The sequence below is a fragment of the Silurus meridionalis genome, chromosome 9, assembly GCF_014805685.1.
Source record: "Silurus meridionalis isolate SWU-2019-XX chromosome 9, ASM1480568v1, whole genome shotgun sequence".
NCBI lineage: Eukaryota > Metazoa > Chordata > Actinopteri > Siluriformes > Siluridae > Silurus > Silurus meridionalis.
The window spans coordinates 17308990-17318850 of record NC_060892.1 but is presented as its reverse complement, the minus strand read 5'-3'; the positions used below and the strand labels follow the sequence as shown (position 1 = coordinate 17318850).

General features: G+C 39.4%; 1 protein-coding gene across 1 annotated transcript in view; it reads left to right on the top strand.

Annotated features, from left to right (window-relative positions):
- Positions 1–7626: 7626 nt before the first annotated feature.
- The window catches only part of dok4 (docking protein 4), a 40012-nt gene continuing 37777 nt past the window's right edge, over positions 7627–9861 (top strand). The window contains exon 1 of the mRNA XM_046858264.1: positions 7627–7935. The gene's annotated coding sequence lies outside the window, so the exon portion shown is untranslated. The remainder of the gene's footprint in view (positions 7936–9861) is intronic.

The window sequence follows — 9861 nt, the reverse complement described above, 5'->3', positions numbered from 1 at the left end:
TTTCTGCTGCTAAAATACTCATGTATTAGTCACTGATTTTCCAAAGTTAAACTCAAATCTGTTACAGGGTGGCTGGATTTATTCATGCACATTAAAATATTTATTAAAAGCTTCTTTCTGTTCATATTTTCATTTACAGCATTATCTTAACAGGCTGTATATTAACTTACTGGGAGAAAACCAGTAGTTGACTGTGAAATTACATGATGGACTTTTCTAGAAAAACTGGACATTGTGAGGAAAGGTTAACCAAAACAATTTAAAACAGTTGTTAAGCTTTTTCACGAACAATTTATACTTGTGCATTTTCTTTCCTGTAGAATTTGAAAAAAAACACACAGTTTGCCTTCGTTTCAAATTCCCAGGAAAATCATAATGCACAGAAAAATGCACAAACATAAAATTAAAACCTGGGGTCATTTAATGTGGTTAACATTGATGCTTCTGCCAAAGCTGTGGTGCAGTGAAAGGAGACTTGTTGAATTATGTTCAGTGGGTTTCTTGCATTAGTAATGGCAGGCCATGCATTTGGTACCTGAGCCTTCAGTGGGGACTTACCTGACTTTATCCACCTCTTAATACCACCACTACCACGTCTCAATTATAGAAACCATCAATACTATACAAAAACACAATATAACATGGCATTACAGAAAGAGAGGGACATTTTACATATGGAGGGTGAATAACATTTTACTAAAGCAAGAAACCCAGTTAAGACTCCAAACCTCCACACTACAACCGCAACTGTGCACCTACATCATCTGGAGCAGTTCAGAATCAATATTTGTCTAATAACATGACAAAAACATTAAAATGTAAATAAAAAACAACCTACTTACCAGAGATACATACTCATAATTTGCACCGCTCCTCAGAGGCTGTAAACCAGTGGTACCGCTCGTATTCACTGGTCTGGAAGTGGAAAACAAAAACCCTTTCCCAGGCGGAGACAAGCTAGCTAGCTTCGCTTTTCTTCAAAATGTATTTTTAAGTATGTCCGTGACTAAATAAATGTATCTTCCTCTGTAGGTATAAAAAAGTCTAACTAAAATGTATTAATGTGTGCAGAGCTACACACGTTATTTCGCTGTCAAACTTGTCTGTAACAGTTTCCCTCTGTTTCATAGAACAAATATTAGAATTTGAGTTGTAAATGTAGGTCAGTGCTTCTGATAGTGTTTAGGCCAGCAGAGAAGGCTTTGCTGACACCACAGAAGGCCTATGAAAGCCTGAATTACCCAAAATCCAATATATAACATGCCAGATGTAATCTAAACCCAAGTGAGGGTGAAGTAACAACATTTGTAGAACAATGAATAGTTTTAAACAAAAGAGAGAAGAGTTTTATTAGATGTGAAGAATTTGTCGTCACTGACTTGACACATCTCTGACTTGTGTTTTGTGTGTGTCTGTGTGTGTGTGTATGTTTGTGTGTGTGTTTTGGGTATTTGAGTGTTAAATAAATTGTCTTTTACTAACAGGGACCAGGGATGGACATGGAATCATGTTCTCCGTCACTCCAACAGCTTCTTCTTCTTCTTCTTCTTCTTCTTCTTCTTCTTTTTCGGCTGTTCCCATTAGGGTTCACCACAGAATATCATCCATCTCCATTGAGCACTGGCAATGGTGGACAGCTGCCAGTTAATAAAACACTAATCCTCTGTAATCATAAACTCTGCCCACTTCCTCATGAACAAACTCCAAACATTTATTTGAGCTGTTCGTATAGCAAGACACCGAGAGCTGCTTTTAAAGCAAGATACTTCAGGAAGTTGGGCTATACATTCTAAGGGGCATTTCATTAGACAAAAACAAGGCGAGTTTAGGATGTCATAAAAAAAAAGTTACCTGCTCATTTGTACTATAATTAAAATGGATAATTTTAGATCTATCATTATCTATAACACTATAACTTTTTATCTTCCATTTAATATAGATAAATAAGAAAAATCGATATACACCATTAGACAGTGATGAAAGTTTAACTGTGCATTAAGCAAGACGTGCTAAAAACCTCAGAAACTGTGTCATATCAAATTCTCTAGTCTTCATCTAATAAAAGCCACAAAATGTCTTAAAAACCTGTCTCTCCATTACGTTACTTCTCATTTCACACCAATTTCAAGAAAGCAAAACAGATAGACCTCTCTCTGAGTTACAGTTTGATTAAATTATCGTGCTGTTGCTGCACCACTGTGTGTTGAATAGCGACTGAAGGTTAAATAAAGAATTTTTATATGAAAATTGCTTCCATAGTGAGACTCCTGCTTTAAATAAGGTGGCAAACCTGCAACGTGTGTGTGTGTGTGTGTGTGTGTGTGTGTGTGTGTGTGTGTGTGGGTCTTTGGGACTTTTGACTGACCAATATAAAAAAACTAACAAAAATTAACTAAAAGGGCTAAAAGGTTTCACTTTAGTTTCAAAGGTTGTGTTTAAATGTAAGTGTAGTGGTAATTATTCATGGTGCATGCACGCATGCGTGCCTGCGTGCGTGCGTGTGTGTGCTGTATATCATTGCTTGCAAACGTGTCTGTCTCGGTTTTTCACTGTGATATGATATACTGATTGTCTAGTTCTCCATTAAAAATAAATAAATATGCCTCATTGTGCAATTCCTTCATAGAAAAGCACTAATAAATGTATTGTCCATCTGTATTGTCCAAATGACCGAGCACAAAGCTGATTATTCAATAAAACAATTCAATCAATAAAACCCATCAGTTTGGATTAAGTGGGTCATACACACCCTGTGTATGCATAGATTTTTATTGGTCAGTGACTGTTAAATGTTATCAAACTGAATATATTTTGTGTAACTGTATACAAACCAAAGTGTTGTATTCTTTTTACACTACAGCAACTTCCCAACGATTACATTTTTTATGTATAAAAGAACCCATTATCACATATTTTTCTTGCTTATAGTTTACATATATTTATTACATTTATGTTATCAGCAAGCCATTAGGGTTGCACAGTGCCCGGTCCCAAGCCCGGATAAATGGGGAGGGTTGCGTTATGAAGGGCATCCAGCGTAAAACGTGCCAAATCAAATATGCGGATCACGAATAAGAATTTCATACAGGATTGGTCGAGGCCCGGGTTACCAACAACCGCCACAGGTATTGTTAGCCAACAGGGTACCAATGGAAATTGAGCTACTATTAACTGAAAGAGGAGAAGGAGAGGAGGAAGACACCAACAGAGATGGCAGGGAAAGGAGAAGCGGAGGAGAGTGGAGGTTAAAGTTGGTGCTTTCAACGTTGGTACTATGACTGGTAAAGGGAAAGCTGAAATGATGGAGAGGAGAAAGGTAGACATGTTGTGTGTTCAGGAGGCCAAGTGGGAAGGGAGTAAGGCCAGGAACATTGGAGGTGTTTAAACTGTTCTATCATGTTGTGGATGGAAAGATAAATGGTTTAGGGGTGATTCTAAAGGAAGAGTCTGTACTCAATCTCTTAATAAGGGTGTAGTGGAGGTGAAGTGAGTCTCTGATATGGTGATGAATGTGAAGCTTGAAGTTGAAGGGGTGATGATAAATGTCATCAGTGTCTATGCTCCACAAGGGTTGTGAGATGAAGAAAAAGGAAAAATTCTGGAGTGAGTTAGATGAAGTGGTGAAGAGGGTACTTAGAAAAGAAAGATTGGTGATTGGGGCTGACTTCAATGGGCATGTTGGTGAAGGAAACAGAGGTGATGAGAAGGTAATGGGTAGGTAAGACCTTAAGGAGAAGAATGTGAAAGGGCAGATGGTGGTAGATAAAAAGAATAAGATGGTTGAAACTGAAGGAGGAAGACTGCAGTGTGATATTCAGGGAAGAGGTGTGTTGGTGGTGGTGCTAGGATGTACTTGGTGTGACATCTGGAAAAAGAAAGGAAGACAAAGAGACATGGTGGTGGAATGAGGAGGTGCAGGAAAGCATAAGGAGAAAGAGGTTGGCAAAACAGAACTTGGATCGACAGAGTGATGAGAAAAGTAGGCAGGGGTACAAGAAGATACAGCAGCAGGTGAAGAGGGATGTGGCAAAAGCTTAGGAAAAGGCATATGATGAACTGTATGAGAAGTTGGACACTAAAGAAGAAGAAAAGGATTTGTACCAGTTGGCCAGGCAGAGGGACTGAGCTGGGAAGGATGTGCTGCAAGTTACAGCAATTAAGATGGAAATGTGTTGACTAGTGGGGTGAGTGTGTTAAGAAGGTGGAGGGAGTATTTTGAGCAGCTGATGAATGAGGAAAATAAGAAAGAGAGAAGGGTGGATGTGTGGAGATGGTAAAACTGGAAGTGGATAGGATTAGTAAGGAGGAAGTGAGAGCAGCGATTAAGAGGATGAAGTGTGGTTGGACCAGATGACATATCAGGAGAAGGCATGGAGATGTTTAGGAGAAATGGCAGTTGGGTTTTTAACCAGATTGTTCAACAACATTTTGAAATGTGAGAGGATGCCTGAGGAATGGAAAAGGAGTGTGCTGGTACCGATTTTTAAGAATAAGGGAGACGTGCAGACCTGCAGCAACTACAGGGGGATAAAGTTGATTAGCCACACCATTAAGTTATGGGAGAGAAGTGGAAGCCAGGCTGAGGAAAGAGGTGACCATCTGTGAGCAACAGTATGGTTTCATGCCGAGGAAGAGCACTATGGACGGAATATTTGCTTTGAGAATGTTGATGGAGAAGTATAGTGAAGGCCAGAAGGAGTTGAATTGTGAGTTTGTGGATTTAGAGAAAGTGTACGACAGAGTGCCAAGAGAGGAGTTGTGGTACTGTATGAGGAAGTCGGGTGTGTCAGAGGAGTATGTGAGGGTGGTGCAGGACATGTATGAGGACAGTGTGACAGCAGTGATGTGTGCAGTAGGAACGACAGACTGGTTCAAGTTAGAGGTTTGATTGCATCAAGGATCGGCTATAAGCCCTTTCCTGTTTGCAGTGGTGATGGACAGGTTGACAAACGAGGTCAGACAGGAGTCTCCGTGGACAATAATGTTTGTGGATAATATTGTTATTTGTGGCGAGAGTAGGGAGCAGGTTTAGAGGAGCCTGGAGAGGTGGAGGTACGTGCTGGAGAGGAGGGAAGTAAGACAGAGTACATGTGTGTGATTGAGAGGGAGGGCAATGGAGTGGTGCGGTTTCAGGTAGAAGAGGTGGAGAAGGTGGGGAAGTTTAGGTACCTTGGATCAACAGTGCAAAGTAATGGAGAGTGTGTTAGAGAAGTGTAGAAAAGAGTGCAGGCAGGGTGGAGTGGGTGGAGAAGCAGGAGTGATTTGTGATAGAATGGTATCTGCGAGAGTGAAAGGGAAAGTCTATAGGACTGTGTTGAGACCTGCGATGCTGTATGGTTTAGAAACAGTGGCATTAAGTAAAAGACAGGAGGTGGAGCTGGAGGTAGCAGAGCTGAAGATGTTGAGATTTTCAATAGGAATAATAAAGATGGATAGGATTAGAAACGAGTTTATTAGTGTAACAGTGCATGTAGGAGGTTTTGGGGACAAAGTGAGGGAGACGTGACTAAGATAGTTTGGACATGTGCAAAGGTGGGAAATTTAGTATATCGGTAGGAGAATGCTGAGGATCGAGCCTCCAGGAAGGAGGAAAAGAGGAAGGTCAAGGAAGAGATTTATGGATGTGGTGAGGTTTATGATTTGGAAGAGGCAGAGGTAGAGGTCAGAGTTGTATGGAGATGGATGATTCTCTGTGGTGACCCCTAATGGGAGCAGCTGAAAGTAGATGAAGAAAATAGTTACATTTATGTTATAGCAGCTATAAACACTAGTTCCTTTAACATAAGGGGTACAAGCACCACTATTGCCAACTTGCCACCCTGTGCACCAGGGGAGCTGTAACATGACTGACCCTGAACTCTTAACCCAGCTTCCTAACATCGCTGGGATATGCAAAGGAAGAATTTTATTGTGTTGTAAAATACATGTGACAAGTGTAAGAGCACCTTTCTTTTTTTTTTTCTCTCTTGTAGTTAATAAGACCAAAAAACTGCAATATTGTCAGAGCTCCTAATCATTTATGATGCAGAATTCAGCAGTAGTTCAGTTATATAGGGGCTCCATTTCCAATTTTCAATACTTAAGAGTCACTTCTTGTTGTTGCTCTACTTCTTCTCTCTTGTAAAAGCATTTTAAAATCACCTTCCTGTTGGCATTTTCCCAGCATTTTCCCAACCGGTTTCCAACATTCATCTTGTTCAGGAGATGAGTGATGATGCATCCTGGCTATGACGGATGAGGAGAATGAGGAGGACACGGCCTCGCTTGCTCCGGTCATACCAGACCACAAAATGTCTAGCATCAGCGGTAGCAAAGTCAGCTTTACGCTCTGATGATCCATCACTCCCAGTCAAGTTCATCACCTCCTCACGGCTACATACACCGTCTAAATATACAGTCATCATTTAAAGCATGAGAGCACCATACAGCTTTTTAGGAACAGGATAAACAATGCAGGTGCACACAATATGTGCAGCACAACATATTTTCAAAATGAAAGCTTCAAGGCCTTTTTACTTTAACAGCGCACTTCATACACAAACGCATCAATGATATGTGTTTTATAGTCACATGTAAGTAAATTATCAAGGTCTTAAAATAACAAGATCAAAATGAAGATGAAAAGAGAAATGAAAAGTTTAGTACAAAGATGTGTTGCAGTGTAGGTGGACAGAAACTTCTTTTCAGGTCTTTTTTTTCTAAAAGGCACACAAAATGGATAACGGCAAAACAAAAGTTGGATGTGAATGAAGAAGACAAAAGCTTATAGAAGAAGAGGATGAGAGCTTATAGACAATTAAATGAGAACCTATAAAAGAAGTGGATGAGAGCTTATAGACAATGAACATAAGAGCTTATAGATGAGAAGGATGAGAGCTTGTAATCAAAGAAGACGAGAGTTTTTAGACAATGAAGATGAGAGTTTTTATAAGAAGGCAAGAGCTTGTAGATGACGTGTGCTTGTAGTTGATGAAGACAAGAGCTTATACATGATGAAGATGAGAGCTTGTAGAAGATGAAGATAAAAGTTTGCAGACGATGAAGACTGAAGCTTGTACATGATGAAGACAAGAGCTCAGTGATATAAAAATAGAATAAAAAAATAGATAGAACAAAAACAGAATAAATAAATATTAGGATAAAATAGAATTAAAATAGAATAGAATAAAAGTGTATGACTAGATTTTACATTAGTACACACAGAATTTACAGAATCTACATGCGTAATCATCTTTTACGTTCCAGGAGACGGAAACAGTATGATTTATTTGGAGTAGTCCTCACAAAATGCAGCTGTGTGCAAAATGATTTTGTGTGCACAATTTCTGCATGTATGCAAAAAAAAAAAAAAAAAAGAAAGAAAAAAAGGAGATGGTTGCTGTGTAATGAGTTTAAGCTCATGGCGTTCTCCTGGTTTATAAGAATATATTAAAAGAAACGAATGCGGTTGTCATGAATTAAATATGTGAGAAAAATGAAACACTTTCCGGAGCAGGAAGAAGATTTTCCCAGTGCTTTGTCTTCTATAAATATTACGGTAAAGTCTGGAGACGCTCTGTGTGTGTGTGTGTGTGTTGTGTGTGTGTGTGTGTGTGTGTGTGTGAGGGAAAGAGAAAGAGAAAGAGAGAGAGAGAGAGAGAGAGAGAGGAGGCGCTGCTCAAAGCTTTAGTCTGATCCTGATATCCGAGCGGATCTTCCTTCTCGTGCGCGGGTGCGCGCGCCCGTGTGTGTGTGTGTGCGCGTGTGCATGCTGTGTGTGTATGTGTGTGTGTGTGTGTATGGATTAAGGCACCTAAATTAGTAAAACCCAGCTTTAACACCTCTCCTGCTGTCTTACATCTTTTCTGTTTCGGATACACACCGTGTCCCTGAGAAGGAGCTCCTGTCTATCATCTGCGCATCTCCACACCTTCATCATCGTTCCTCATGATCAAGGTAATAAATGTGGGAATAAAATGATGCTCGTGTCTGTGTTTGTGTGTGTATGTGTGAGTGTGTGTGTGTATGTGTTGTATGTTTAATCCTAACGCATTTGAACGATATAACCTCTGTGTTATAACCTCGATAAGGCTTTTTTTTTATTTTTTTGCGCGAATGAACACGGCACGATCCGCTGCTCCGCTCGCAGCCACTGCGGGGTGTGTTCGCTGCCCGACGTCATCAAAACCAAGCCAGGTAGCCTTCAACCCCTGGACAGGTAGCCTCGCTGTGCACACCTGACCGCGTGCACGCGCACGAGCAGCCACGTCTATTTTTTATAGTTTGCTTATTTATTTATTGCATATTCGCTTATTTATGCTTAGAAAATGTCCCTAGATGACACGTCACATACGATACCTGACGTCATGACGTTTCCTTATAAAATAGTAATTAGTATCATTACAATAATAATTATTATTTTTATTATTACAAACAGCTATTTTGCATTAATTTCTTATATTTCTGTTGGTCGTTGAGACGATGTTTATGTTTGTGTTCTATCCGAATTCATGTTTTGCTGTAAAAAATAAGAAAAATTACATAATTTAACAGCTTCATCTCAAAGCCAGGCTTTAACAGGCTAAAATATGACAAAGAAATGATGTATGCATATATACATAAATGTACATACATGTAAACACACACACACACTGAATTACTAAATATATAAACAGTCATCATTTGTAACAGAAAACTCTGCTCCCTATAAAGTAAAAAAAGAAAAAAAAAGAAAAAAGAAGCGTATTATGGTGCTGTAACAGGCTTTAAGGCTTTAAGTTTACATCTGCCCTTTTCACCTCGACTGGCCCGAGCTTTGTGTCGTCGATGTGAAAAGATCTTTGTTGTCTAATAAACGAGGGGATGAGAAACGGTCTGCTTTTATCTGTCTACAAACAGCTTTTTTAAGTGGCTAATAAAGAAGGTTAATGGTTTTTCTTTGTCAGTTACTAGACAACTAAACCTTCTCCCATATAACATAATGTAACACAACATAACGAAGAGAAAAGCCTGAGGATTTAGCCTTATAGCATTTCTGAGAGAGATGAGAGTGTTAAATATGAATATTTTACTCTTATTTACCATTCTTTGATTCACCCCAATGAGGTACTTTTTTTAGCCAGCTTTTGTTGTCCAGGTTGAAGAGGAACAAAACAAAACAAAACGCTTATATAAACAAGCTTTGAAATTTGTCATTCATTCATCTATTACTCCCTCTATATTTTCTTCTCATTCATTACTTGTGTAGCAGTATAAAAGTCTTACTCTATTTTCTCCATTTTAATAGCCGAGTGCATGCAGTTTTTTTGCTTGTCTGTCTGACCGACGATTCGTCCTCTGTCCTCCGTCTTGCCATCTGCGTGATGGATTAGGGCTCTCTATGCGATGCCTCTTTCAAATTCATCTTTTGAGGAGAAAAACGCACATGTCTGGTAGCTAGGAAAATGCTAGGACAATGCTATGTCCCTAGAGTGAAAATGAAGGAGTAAATGTGTAGCATGTTGATGTATGTGTGTGTGTGTGTGTGTGTGTGTGTGTGTGTGTGTATGCATGTGCGTGTGCGGAAGTCCGTTTGATATGTGCTTCTAGACATTTTTGCTCATGTAGCTCTTTAGGAGAGCCAATGTTAGGCTCGATACATACACATTAAACTAGAAGGGTGCTTAATGAGAGTGAGACAGGAAAACAAGTGCGCACACACACACACACACACACGCACACACACACACACACACACACACACACACACACACACACACACACACACACACACACACACATATGCTGAGTTGTTCAATGAACTAATACTGTATTATTTTCTGCAATTATGTTTTTGGATGCATAATCTTTGTTTCTTAATGGTTTGTCCCTTTATGGATATTA